The sequence below is a fragment of the Mixophyes fleayi genome (assembly GCF_038048845.1).
Source record: "Mixophyes fleayi isolate aMixFle1 chromosome 4 unlocalized genomic scaffold, aMixFle1.hap1 SUPER_4_unloc_1, whole genome shotgun sequence".
Taxonomy (NCBI): domain Eukaryota; kingdom Metazoa; phylum Chordata; class Amphibia; order Anura; family Limnodynastidae; genus Mixophyes; species Mixophyes fleayi.
This window is the reverse complement of record NW_027445887.1, coordinates 131,438-144,790: the sequence shown is the minus strand read 5'-3', so window position 1 is coordinate 144,790 and position 13,353 is coordinate 131,438. Positions and strand designations below refer to the sequence as shown.

Below are 13,353 nucleotides of genomic sequence, written 5' to 3'. Positions count from 1 at the left end.
ACAAGCAAGTTTTCTACTGGCTGTTCCCATTGTTTGAATACACTGCTTGCTTACATGTACAACACCATCTATCTCTCCACCTTCATTCATGATTCAACAATCTTTTCTATACGCCTCCTGTATATCTTAGTAATAGCTCCTGTCGGGCACCTAACCTCTCTATGTCTTTCAGGAACAAGTCCCAGGGATGATGTCAATGAGGTTTCAGGGAGAGATAGAAAGGGGCATTGTTTCCCAGCTTCTATATTGAATGCTGTGCGGAAGCGATTTATCTGCCAGGAACCACTCTTCATTGTTCTTGGCCATGACACAGGGATCTGTGACTTGCCGTAACTCCCTGCCTAAAATTAAACAAGACATTACAGTTACATCCTGTAGCCTGAAGGGGTTAATTTTATTCATTAACCATAGAGCAACAGCGAAACATAACTATAATTTACAAAGCATATTCTTGTAAATTAGTTACTAGTGAAGAGACAATTGAAGAACATTATTCAGCGTTAATCCCAAACAGTGTAGCTGCCTCGTTAGCGCAGTAGGCAGCGCGTCAGTCTCATAATCTGAAGGTCGTGAGTTCGATCCTCACATGGGGCAACCTGTCTTTTTCTCACCCCTCTCTATGTTCTTTCTATGTTGTGAAACCAGCCATATTGCTCTGAGATGACTTAGAGGTTGCACTGACAGCCCAAGGTTCCAGTGAGTGGGCAAGAACTGATTCATATGGCTATTGCCCTCCTAATCACTTGAACCTGATGCTCAATAGGATTGCTGTGTTCAAAATGTGTAAGTTTCTGGGCACTTCAGCATAAAGTGATGGGAGACACCTAGTTGAGTGTAGTGTATTCCTTCATATGTAGGGATCTACTTATAGTGCAGAGGAGGTTTAGTTGAGATCAGATCTTCCCTAACACCAATACATCAAAAGTAAAATTGATCTTGTAACTATACAAGGTCTCCAACATAATAGCTGTAACACCCCCTTGTGTATTAAGCGTTGTGAGGGTATATATATATATTGAACCACGCAGATGCTTCTCACCTTGGTACTTGGTTTTCAGTGCCTCCACCCGAATCTCTGCTTTCTCTTCTGGGGGGTGTTCAAAAGATACACCAGGGGGAGATCCGGGAAACCCCCTGCCCAGTATTAACACTCTGTGACAAAATGTGTGCTGCAAAAGCCAGCCAGGCACATTTATTTAAATGGAAATCCTAAATGCAGCTTTGTAATTTTATAGAAAAATATACTTTGGTATAATTTGAAATAATAGTGCAAACAATACAATACAGTAATAAAACAGTGTGGATGAAAGTGGCGCACCACTTCTTACTATGCACACCAAGTTAACACAAAAACTCGCAATAAATCAATAACAGCATACAATATAATATAATATATAACAATATAACCATTAACTGTCACAGCTTTATACCATACTTGCCAACTTTTCCTCATTGGCTTCAGGGAGATCCCGGGGGAGATGGGTGTGCGAGGGCGGGGCTTCACAAATCGCATCATATTGGCTCCAGCCCCAAATGATTGTCACCATTTTGGCCATTTACAGCAGGGGTTGGGGCTAAGATGACGCAATTTTTGAATCATTAAGCCCTGCCCCCGCCACTTATCTATTGTGGGGGCGAGAACCAGGAGGTTGCCCTGCTCTCCCGGGAGGTCTCCCAGAAATGCTGGAGTCTCCTGGACATTCCGGGAGAGTAAGCAACTATGCGTTAAAGAAAAACAGCTAATGAATCTCTAAAGACTGAAGTGTCTTTTACATTTCTGTCTCATTTACTAAAGTCATATTGTCTTACCTGTCAGTCTTTGATTAAATCTTGGTCTCCATGAAAATGGCCACCTCCATAGGCATCAATACATGGACATAGGACACAATTTCTGAACTGCGTTATCATGCCACAGATGGCAAAGCCAACCACGTCTTGTACTGGTTCAGCATCAGGGAGAATGCCAGACTCTTCAGGGAGTGAGGGAGATCACTCCTATTTCAGGGAGTCTCCCTGACAATCAGGGAGAGTTGGCAAGTATGCTTTATACACATGAAAAAATATATCAGATATCTTACTTGCTCCTGATACTGTGAATATCTTGCAGGGTGAATTTATATATTTTCCCTTATAGCCCTACAATGTACTGCCAAACACACACAGCAGTATTCAAACACACCACACAAATAGAGCAGTGCACTGCAAGTTGGGGCCCTTCTGTATGTATGCAGCATGGCATGGAAACATCATGTGTCCAGTTTGCAGATTTTGGAGGTCTTTAAATCACTTGCAGTGAGGTACAGCAGTCACAGTATGCAGACCCTCCTCCAGCAACAACTGTAAAATCCTTTCTAATTTGTATCCTGGGACTTGTAGTTCCACAAGTGCTGATTAGACACACACTTGGTGCATATTTACCTGCCCACCCATCTATCCCTAACTCTTCAGCCCTTGTGGCCAGATATAGTCCAAACCCCACTTGAACAACAACAGATAGATAAAAATAACCAGTAACTTATCTGCACCAGTGTGTCACAGGTCTGAACTTGATTATCTCCAAAATGGCTGACTTGTAAAATGTCCTTCTTCAGAGATGCATGCAAACCTCCTCCTACAGCTTCAAACTGTGGCTTCCAGCAGGTTCTGTTCAGAACTGCACTGAGCTTTGATATCTCTGCAGACTTCTCTCTCTGCTCAGATCACTCATCCAGTGCCCTTCTGCCTAGGGTCACCTATCTGAACTGGTCACACAGCTCAGTCTCTCTCAGGATGCTCCTCTCTCCCTCTCTCTCTCCGCCCTCTGGTTTCTCAGTCTTCTTAGGCTCCGCCCCCTCTTCATAACAGCTTTCTGGGAGATGTAGTTCCTTCTCCTTGACTGGTAAATAGCTATATGCATCTCTTTTCTTACTGATGCAATTGTGATTATTAGCCCCTGGGTGCTCAAGTCCAACTGCAGCATCCCCAGGGGTTACATAGCAAAAAAGTAAAACTTAGATCAAACAAAAAACAAATTTAAAGATAAAAAAATGATGAAAACAAAATCTGACACTATTCCCTGTCCTTCTTCCCAGCATGAGGAAACCACTTTAATCACTGTGAGACACATGCAAAAATGTCTGAATGTCACACAAAATGAACGGCACTCCATAATTTAGGAAATTATACCAACACCCAAATATAGTACACTTATGTGGTGTGAGGAGACACAAGGTGGGAAAGGACTGTCTCTGGATTCTGATTTTACTAAGAGACCACCCATCCAAGATGGACCCCTAATGAAGGACTAGGGAACAGGGACCCTGGGTACATCGATATGGGTAGGATAACACCCTCAGACAGTCAGTGTAAATAATCACATTTTTTAATCAAGTTGAGTCTAGATAGAGATCACTAAATGTCAGATAAGATCACTCTCTATTACAGTGTCAGAGGTCAGTACAGGTCACAGCTGGTGTTTCTGTAGTGTAGTGGTTATCACATTTGCCTCACACGCGAAAGGTCCCCGGTTCGAAACCGGGCAGAAACAGGCCTTAGTTCTCCTTTTATATAGGGCATGTGAGATGTAAAATTGATATAATATCCTGTAAATACTATTTGTATCAACAGGAAGTTTTAATGGCATTAATGGCATACAACCCTGTAAGTAGCAAGTTATTTTTGGTACAGAATTTTAACAAGACAAACATAAGCATGCAGGATGTTCGATACTAGAGTAGTGGGATCTGTAGGGGTGAGGGTGTCAGAGTGAAGTTAGCCATGCATTGGGAACGGGGGAACATTGTGGGGAGGTGGAGGGGCCCTGTTCTAATCATCTGTCCTGGGACCCATGATCTCTGATGATGGCCTTGCCTCTTCCTATACAAGCAAGTATTCTACTGGCTGTTCCCATTGTTTGACTACACTGCTTGCTTACATGTACAACACCATCTATCTCTCCACCTTCATTCATGATTCAACAATCTTTTCCATACGCCTCATGTATATCTTAGCAATAGCTCCTGTGGGGCACCTAACCTCTCTTTGTCTTTCAGGAACAAGTCCCAGGGATGATGTCAATGAGGTTTCAGGGAGAGATAGAAAGGGGCATTGTTTCCCAGCTTCTATATTGAATGCTGTGCGGAAGCGATTTATCTGCCAGGAACCACTCTTCATTGTTCTTGGCCATGACACAGGGATCTGTGACTTGCCGTAACTCCCTGCCTAAAATTAAACAAGACATTACAGTTACATCCTGTAGCCTGAAGGGGTTAATTTTATTAATTAACCATAGAGCAACAGCGAAACATAACTATAATTTACAAAGCATCTTCTTGTAAATTAGTTACTAGTGAAGAGACAATTGAAGAACATTATTCAGCGTTAATTCCAAACAGTGTAGCTGCCTTGTTAGTGCAGTAGGTAGCGCGTCAGTCTCATAATCTGAAGGTCGTGAGTTCAATCCTCACATGGGGCAACCTGTCTTTTTTTCACCCCTCTCTATGTTCTTTCTATGTTGTCAAACCAGCCATATTGCTCTGAGACGACTTAGAGGTTGCACTGACAGCCCAAGGTTCCAGTGAGTGGGCAAGAACTGATTCATATGGCTATTGCCCTCCTAATCACTTGAACCTGATGCTCAATAGGATTGCTGTGTTCAAAATGTATAAGTGTCTGGGCACTTCAGCATAAAGTGATGGGAGACACCTAGTTGAGTGTAGTGTATTCCTTCATATGTAGGGATCTACTTATAGTGCAGACGAGGTTTAGTTGAGATCAGATCTTCGCTAACACCAATACATCAAAAGTAAAATTGATCTTGTAACTATACAAGGTCTCCAACGTAATAGCAAAAAAGTAAAACTTAGATCAAACAAAAAACAAATTTAAAGATAAATAAATAATGAAAACAAAATCTGACACTATTCCCTGTCCTTCTCCCCAGCATGAGGAAACCACTTTAATCACTGTGAGACACATGCAAAAATGTCTGAATGTCACACAAAATGAACGGCACTCCATAATTTAGGAAATTATACCAACACCCAAATATAGTACACTTATGTGGTGTGATGAGACACAAGGTGGGAAAGGACTGTCTCTGGATTCTGATTTTACTAAGAGACCACCCATCCAAGATGGACCCCTAATGAAGGACTAGGGAACAGGGACCCTGGGTACATCGATATGGGTAGTGTTAATGTGCGTATCGTCGCTAACCAATAACGATTGTCGAACCTCGATTTGTTTTTCCAAAGCACAAAGATTTATTCGCAATAAGTGGAAAAATATGCTCAAGCGAAGTAATAGTAAATACAGCCGTTACTTATCGCAGGCGCTCTGGATCCAGTGCAGTCATTCAATCCTGAAGTCTGGGGACAAGATGTCTGCACTCTGGATCACAAGCTGCTGCTTATATACACAATCAAATACAGTAATACAATGAAGATGGTATGGCTTGCATCTATTGGTCCAGGTCTCAGGAATGTCCAAGGGGTCGTCGATCATTGGCTGGTTCATCCTAAGGAATCCAAAGGAGGGGGTCATCTCTGCAGGGGGTATGCTCTGCTCTTCCCGCCAGAATTCCTTAGTCTTAAGTAGTTCATAAATTCCTATCATTCATAACTTGTGTATGCACTCTGCGATTCCCTCGCAGAGTGAACCAAACAGTAGGATATGTAACAAGGTTCATTATGATACCACTCATGATGTTATTCCTTTAACCCGTTCCGTGTATTTCACTAATATGCATGTAACTCTGATATAACATATAAATACTACTATATTTCGACATAACTGACTATGTGTTGCAACTACCATTAATGTATACTATTTTATAAGTATGCGTGTTTGTGCGAATGTATGGTAAAAGACCAATTACTGTTGCTGCCACGTGTAGTGGATGTGTACGCCCTTTCACGCCGTAGCGCGCGTTTGTACGTCGATGCGTACTGTACGCATCTTTTCAGACAAAGACAACCAAGTTTGCTAGACTTTAATTGCAATGACTTTATCCAATTTACTGACTTCGACAGTTCCACCCTTTGATAGTGTAATAAACTATCACCCAATCACCGTTTCAAGTTCAGGATTGTACAATACTTCTCCACAGACCATGATCTCGGTATCTGGTACCACCCTTTCAGTCTCTTTCTCAGTGTTACTCCTATGAGACCGTTTTCCACACTTCAACACAGTAGAAACACATTTGACAACTAAACCAATTGCTAAGATGACACCCAGTATAAGGAGAAGGAGCTTACCTACACTCGCAATCATTTCCTGTACCCACTCCCCCAGACCGGAGAACCATTTTGCTGGGTTCAACCATGAGAACCAACCCGCCACCTTTTCCCCGACCTCATATAACGAAGAATTATGGCTCTTTCGAAATTCCCATTTCAGCTGCAAAATTTCATCCATCTTCCGGTCTATAACCTCTTTAGGGTCTTCCGTATTATTAGTAATGTACGTGCAACATTTGACACCGAACTGGGTGGCCAGTGTCACACAGTACCCACCAGTAATAGAGGTGAGATAATTTAGTACCAGTCTATGTTGCACCAACTCCTTTTTGTACGCTTGTAGCTCCCTTCCAGTATACCTGAAAGTGTCATCATACATCTCGGTGATATTATCTATTAATTTAGCTAGGTCTTGGATATATTTAAAGTTTAATGTTCCCCGAGCGGTCCTGGTGAGATCTAGAGCAACCATAACTTGGAAACCAGCAGTTTCACTAATCAATTTTGTAGCTATGGGTTCCTCACCAGGAATCATATTTCTCTTGCCACGGTGTTCATACTGTGTGTGTATGTATGGTGGTGATGTAGTCTTGTGAATATCTACCATTTCTTCATGAGTAATAGTCATGATTTCAGGAACCAGTTTAGCTAGGAAACACAAGCCCTTGGAACTCGGAGTCACCCAGGAATAAGCTTTCCTTCCACAAACAAAATACACATCATCAGGGAGAACATAAGGGACGGTATGCCCATGAATTATGTCACACAGAGTTTTGATAAAACTACCCATGCCTAGTGTCTCCATCTGCTCTAGACATGTGTCGGCATTAATGACATTTTCACATTTATCTGTAGAGACTTTTCCAATAGATACCTTCTTATGTTTGGTTATACGCCCTAACTTGTGACTTCCATCAGCATTCCTGCCTAGTAGTGACCTTGTGAGTCTCTCTCTAAAATGAGTGTGGCGAGCCATTGTCTGATCTGATAGGTCAGCCTCCCAATTCTCCAGGCGCTTTGCATGAGATATGTTTAGGCACAGCAAAGATCTGCCTATGGAGTATTGTCGAAGCGTCAGACTAGGGGACCTAGTGTTATTGTACCTCCCTTCTATGGGCCTCCCACCCCTTAATTCGAGTACTTCGGATATGTTTAGCGGGAATGGCACTAGTCCTATGTTATGCTGCCCTTGAGGCACGTGAGAGCACACCCAACATTCAGTTTGGTTTAGCACCTTACCCACCAGGGAGTGATAATCCTCCAAAGGATGCCCGCCTATATTCAGAGTACTGGGGGACTGGCATCGTTGGATGTATCTCTCTTCAACTAGGGAGTTGCAGAACTTGCAGATACAATACTCATCAGACAATAGCCCCTCACACTGCCTCCGAGTTCCTGAGCTAGCAGACCTTTTCATAACCCCTGGACCAAGTTTGATAATGGGCTGCTCAGGATATCCTATTAACTTTTCTTCGGCATCTATTTCATCCGTATCACTCCCAGAACTCTCCTCCGTCCTCCATCCTCCTTCACAAAAATAGAATGTCCTAGAAAAAGTAAAAACAAGGAAAATCCTGGAACAAAAGAAAAACAAAAACCGCCACTCCATCGCTGGAAAGATAGTTCTGAGGCAACGTCTCTGGTTCAGGTGTCTCAACTGCAGGCTTTAGGTCTCCCGGAACAGGTTCACAAGTGACAGTTCTATGTCGTCGGTCTGAGTCTTGTCTCGCACTTTCTCCGGATTATGGACTCTCCTGCAGTGGGTGGAATGGACCCAAGTGTCTCTCTCTGCAACCTTCAGTGATGTAGTACTGGTCAGCAGCACTTGGTACGGGCCTTCCCAACGGTCTGTTAAACAACCTGAACGTAAGAAATTGCGGATCATAACATAGTCTCCAGGTTCAACATCATGACAGTTCGTCTCTGGCATACCAGGTGACAGCATTTTTAGTTTTTGTTGTTGTTGTTTCAGCTGTCTTCTCATTCTTATAAGATATTGTACAGTCACTTCATTATTACACTTTAAGTCGTCTTGTGGACTCACGATCAAATGAGGTTGTCGTCCGAACAGTATCTCAAAGGGGGACAGATTAAGAGGAGGTCTAGGAGTGGTTCGAATGCTGTGGAGGACCAACGGCAAAGCCTCAGGCCATGCCAACCCAGTTTCAGCCATTATCTTACCTAGTTTGTTCTTGATAGTACCGTTTACTCTCTCCACCTTACCACTGGCTTGTGGTCGGTAAGGGGTGTGAAGTCTGCTACTGATTCCCATGAGTTTACACATATTTTGGAAGACATCACCAGTAAAATGGGTACCCCTATCACTTTCAATGATTCTAGGGATACCGAACCTACACACAAAGTCTTGTACAATTTTCTTTGCAGTGAACACAGCAGTATTAGTGGCTGCCGGATATGCTTCTACCCAACCGGAAAACACATCAATACACACTAACACATACTTTAGATTCCTGCACGGTGGTAATTGGATATAGTCAATTTGTATTACCTGAAAAGGTCCGTCTGTAGGAGGGATGTGGGATGGCTCAGTTGGAATAGTTTTCCCAACATTTTTCCTCAAACAAGTAAGACATGACATTGCTTTCTTACCAGCTTGAGAGGAAAATCCGGGAGCACACCAGTATGCTCTCACCAGTTTGCACATACCTTCTTTACCCAGGTGAGTCAGGCCGTGTGCTGCTTCAGCCAGGCTTGGATAGTATGTTCGGGGAGCTACAGGCTTACCTTGTCCATCCCTCCAGAGTCCTGAGGACTCTTGACCACATCCCTTCGCCTTCCAGACCGCCTTCTCCTGCAGGGAACACAAATCTTGCATTTCAATTAATTTCTGCGTGTCTAATGTCTGAAAAACCATCATAGTCTCGGTCGATACAGTCATAGGTTGCCCTGCTGCCCATTTAGCAGCTTCGTCTGCCCTGTTGTTGCCCAATGACACTGGGTCTTCTTCAAAGGTATGGGCTTTGCACTTTATGACGGCTACTGTTCTGGGTAACTGTATCGCTGTCAGAAGTCCTTTTATGTGTTGTGAGTGTGCCACTGGTGTACCTGCTGCTGTCGTAAAGTTTCTAAGACGCCAAAGGGCCCCAAAATCATGCACTACCCCGAAGGCGTACCTAGAGTCAGTATATATGTTGGCTGATTTACCCTCTGCCAATTCACACGCTCTCCTTAGTGCTACTAGTTCCGCCACCTGGGCTGAGTGAGGTGGGCCAAGGGGTTCAGCTTCTACCACATCCTGATCGTCTACAACAGCGTAACCAGTACGTAGCTCTCCTGTCTCTGTCTGTCTATGGCAACTTCCGTCTGTATAAAACGTAAAATCTACATTTTCTAAGGGGGTGTCACGTATGTCGGGCCTTGCAGTAAAGGTCTGATTCAGGTGTTCCATACAGTCATGCGTGTCAGTATTCTTGCCTAACTCATCATCAACCAGGGTCTCCTCACCTCCCACCCTTTGTGTCTCTTGAGACACATACGGAAGGTATGTAGCTGGATTTAGGGTGCTACATCGTTTGATGGTGATGTTTGAAGGTGCCATCAGGGCTAGTTCCCACTTTGTGAATCTAGCTGAAGAAACATGTCTGGTTTGGGCTGAATTTAACAGAGCTGATACAGCATGGGGTGTATAGATGGTTGAATTATGTCCTAATACTACATCCTCGCTCTTACTTACTAGAAGGGCCGTTGCTGCTACACTTCTGAGACATGTTGGGAGTGACCTTGCCACATTGTCTAATTGTGCACTGTAGTATGCTACCGGTCTGCTAGCGTCACCATGTTTCTGTGCGAGGACACCTGCTGCACAGCCATCAGCTTCTGTACAAAATAGCTCAAAAGGCTTTTCATAATCAGGTATTCCCAATGCAGGTGCTCTTGTCAGACTATCTTTAAGGTTAAAGAACGCTTGCTCTGACTCTTCTGTGTGTACGACACGTTCTGGTTTTGAGGAAGAGACTAGCTCCTGCAATGGTAATGCCAGAATAGAAAAACCTGGGATCCATGACCTACAGTATCCACACATCCCCAAGAAAGTACGAATCTGCTTCTGGCTCTGTGGCAGGGTCATGTGTTTTATGGCCTCAATTCTGTCGGTTGTCAGGTGTCTTAGCCCCTTAGTGAGGCAGTGTCCTAAGTATTTGACCTTAGTCTGACATGGCTGTAATTTATCCTTTGCCACCTTGTGCCCTGTTTGTGAAAGATGAAGCAACAACAATTTAGTATCATGCAAACATGACATAAAAGAATCAGAGCACAACAACAAATCGTCCACATATTGAATTAGAACAGACCCATTGTGGGGTTGAAAGGATTGCAAACAGTCATGTAAGGCTTGGGAGAAAATACTGGGGCTGTCAATGAACCCCTGGGGTAGTCTGGTCCATGTGTACTGCACTCCCCTGTAGGAGAATGCAAAAAGGTATTGGCAGTCAGGGTGAAGAGGGACTGAAAAGAAAGCAGAACATAGATCAATGACAGTAAAATGACTGGCAGACGGTGGAATCTGCATGAGGATGACAGCTGGATTCGGCACTACGGGGAATTGGCTCTCAACAACTTTGTTAATTCCCCTTAAGTCCTGGACTAATCTATAGCCCCTCCCCCCACTCTTCTTTACAGGGAAAATGGGACTATTTGCTGTACTGGCTGTACGAATTAAAATCCCTTGTTGTAACAGCCTCTCAATAACAGGATATACCCCTAGTTCCACCTCCGGTTTTAATGGATACTGTGGGATTTTTGGAGCTATCCTACCACTTTTTAGATTGACCATGACAGGGGCTACGTTTGCCATCAGTCCAGTGTCCTGTCCATCTCTGATCCATAGGGAACCTGGTATTTCCAGCAACATCCCCTTTACTTGAGATGGACTTTGTTCTATAACAGGAGAGTGTAACATTAACCTTTGAGGGGTGTCCAATATGTCCTGTACCTCATGTGCAACCTTCTCGGGTATATCTAGGAACACACCATCTGAAGTACAGTATATGACACATCCCATTTTACATAACAAGTCTCTCCCTAGCAAGTTAGTAGGAGCTGCTGCAGCCAAGAGAAACGAATGCTTAGTATGCAGAGGCCCGATAGTAACTTCGGCGGGTTTAGTTAGAGGATAACGTAACACTTTTCCCGTCACCCCCATAGCTGGAATAGTTTTGCTGGTCGCCTGTAGATTGAAAGGAGAGGTTATCACAGATCGGGCCGCCCCTGTATCTACAAGAAAAGTTTGTTTCCTGCCAGCTATGTCAACTATCATTGTTGGTTCTTCACTCTGACTCTCAGTTAACCTTACTGGCTGTAGACTACAGGTATGACCTGACCCCTAGCGCTGACTATTGATTTCCCGCGCAGCATTTGCTGCCATAATATGCGCGGGTAGATGTGAGTCTCCTAGTCTATGTGAATCCTTTCTTTGAGGATATCTATGTGACCCACCCCTATGTGTATTGAGTCTTTCTTTATTACACTCTCTAGCGTAATGTCCTTCCTCGTTACAGTTGAAACACCTGTTTCCTGTTATATGGGTTGTATGCTGGTGGTCGTGTGTGCACCCCTTCTAGAGCCTGTATACTTACCGTCATTAACCTATCACTTTTCTCTTCCCGTTTTCTAAAAAGGTTCTTGTCATGCTCCACAGCAGACTCCCTAAGGAAGTCTACCGTGACGCCTCTCCAATTAGGTAATGTAGTTTGTACTCTCGTCTTTAAATTTTCCCTAAGGCCATCCATCAGTACCCCTACAGCTACCTCTCTGTGATGTGGGTCCTCACTTATGTTGGATATCCCAGTAAATCGTGCGATCGCTGTTATAGCTCTAGCAAAGTAATCTGAGGCAGTTTCACTATCCTTTTGTTTAATGGTGAAAATCTTACTCCAATTTACTACCACTGGAAAACAGATGGCTAAGTGTTTGACAATTTGTTCTATATTCCGTTGGTTAATCTCATCAGTCAGGGTGTCATCTTCCTCCAACAAACAATCTCCAATAAATTTTTGTATGTTAGTATTGGGAGGAAGACACGCCCTCAACACTACCCGCCAATCCTTACTGGTTGGTTCGTGAGCATTTCCTAAGTCTTTAACAAATTTCTGACATTTAGCTAACTCTTTTCTAGGATCTGGGAATTCAGTCATAATGGAACGTAATTCTGATCTAGTCCAGGGACAATGCATTGTAACATTTCTTAAAGGAACTACACCATCCTTATCCGGTTTCCCATTGGGAACTGATATTGTGCGGACCGGGAACACACCCTCTGGTACACTAACTTCAGGGGACGCTACAGGATTTACAGGCCCTAGATTTAGAACACTTTCACTCCTAGTGATCACGCTACTCTCACCTATCTCAGCCATTTTCTCATACTTGCGCTGAGCCTCTAGTACATTAACAGCATGGGCAATGGCCGAAATCACAGTGGGTTCATCTTCATTTTCAGATACACTTGATTGAAACTGATTTAAAACAGGGTACAACTTAGTAATTTTTCTATTTTCAATTTTAACAACGGCTGTACTTACCCCTCCCGCCACATAAGGTGGCGGGGGCGCGCTTGCGCTGAGTTCGCCACGCTTCTCAATGGTTACATCCGCCTCGCGCGCGCTTTTCGCCACGCCTATTTCCGGTTTGCATTCGCTGCTCTGCCACGTGTTACCTTCCATTTGCCACAATTTTAAACAATCATTATGTCTATTTCTCTTTTTCGTTGACTTGATCAACCATATTTTATCTTTTACAGTATTTAGTACCTCTGCATTAAAACTCCCTATTGTTGGGAAAGGCCTATCACAAGCTTTGGTCATCCCGACCCACGTGTCACAATACACAGTTGCATATGCACCATATTTCTTACACATGAGAAACCTCGCTGAACCAATAGGGCCTTCCTTAGGCAGTACACTGACCATCTCTAGCGTATGCTTAGCACCCATGTTGAACAATATACCTTCTACCCGGAACACAGACACACCGCAATGCTCTGTTCCTTCCGGCCAAATGTGAAATACAGACACACCGCAATGCTCTGTTCTTTCCACCTAATAATTTCAACTCTGTTGATATACTCACCGCTAGAGATCTATAATACTCGGTGAACGTATTTCCTTTAGCCGCG

The 13,353-nt window shown here is 43.6% G+C and overlaps 3 non-coding genes across 3 annotated transcripts; all 3 read left to right on the top strand.

Annotated features, from left to right (window-relative positions):
• Positions 1–521: 521 nt before the first annotated feature.
• On the top strand, positions 522–594 carry TRNAM-CAU (transfer RNA methionine (anticodon CAU)). Its single transcript has one exon. It is a non-coding gene; the product is annotated as a tRNA-Met (tRNA).
• A 2,859-nt stretch (positions 595–3,453) lies between these two features.
• TRNAV-CAC (transfer RNA valine (anticodon CAC)) lies at positions 3,454–3,526 on the top strand. The gene has a single exon. It is a non-coding gene; the product is annotated as a tRNA-Val (tRNA).
• Positions 3,527–4,380: 854 nt separating this feature from the next.
• TRNAM-CAU (transfer RNA methionine (anticodon CAU)) lies at positions 4,381–4,453 on the top strand. The gene has a single exon. It is a non-coding gene; the product is annotated as a tRNA-Met (tRNA).
• The last annotated feature ends 8,900 nt before the right edge of the window (positions 4,454–13,353 follow it).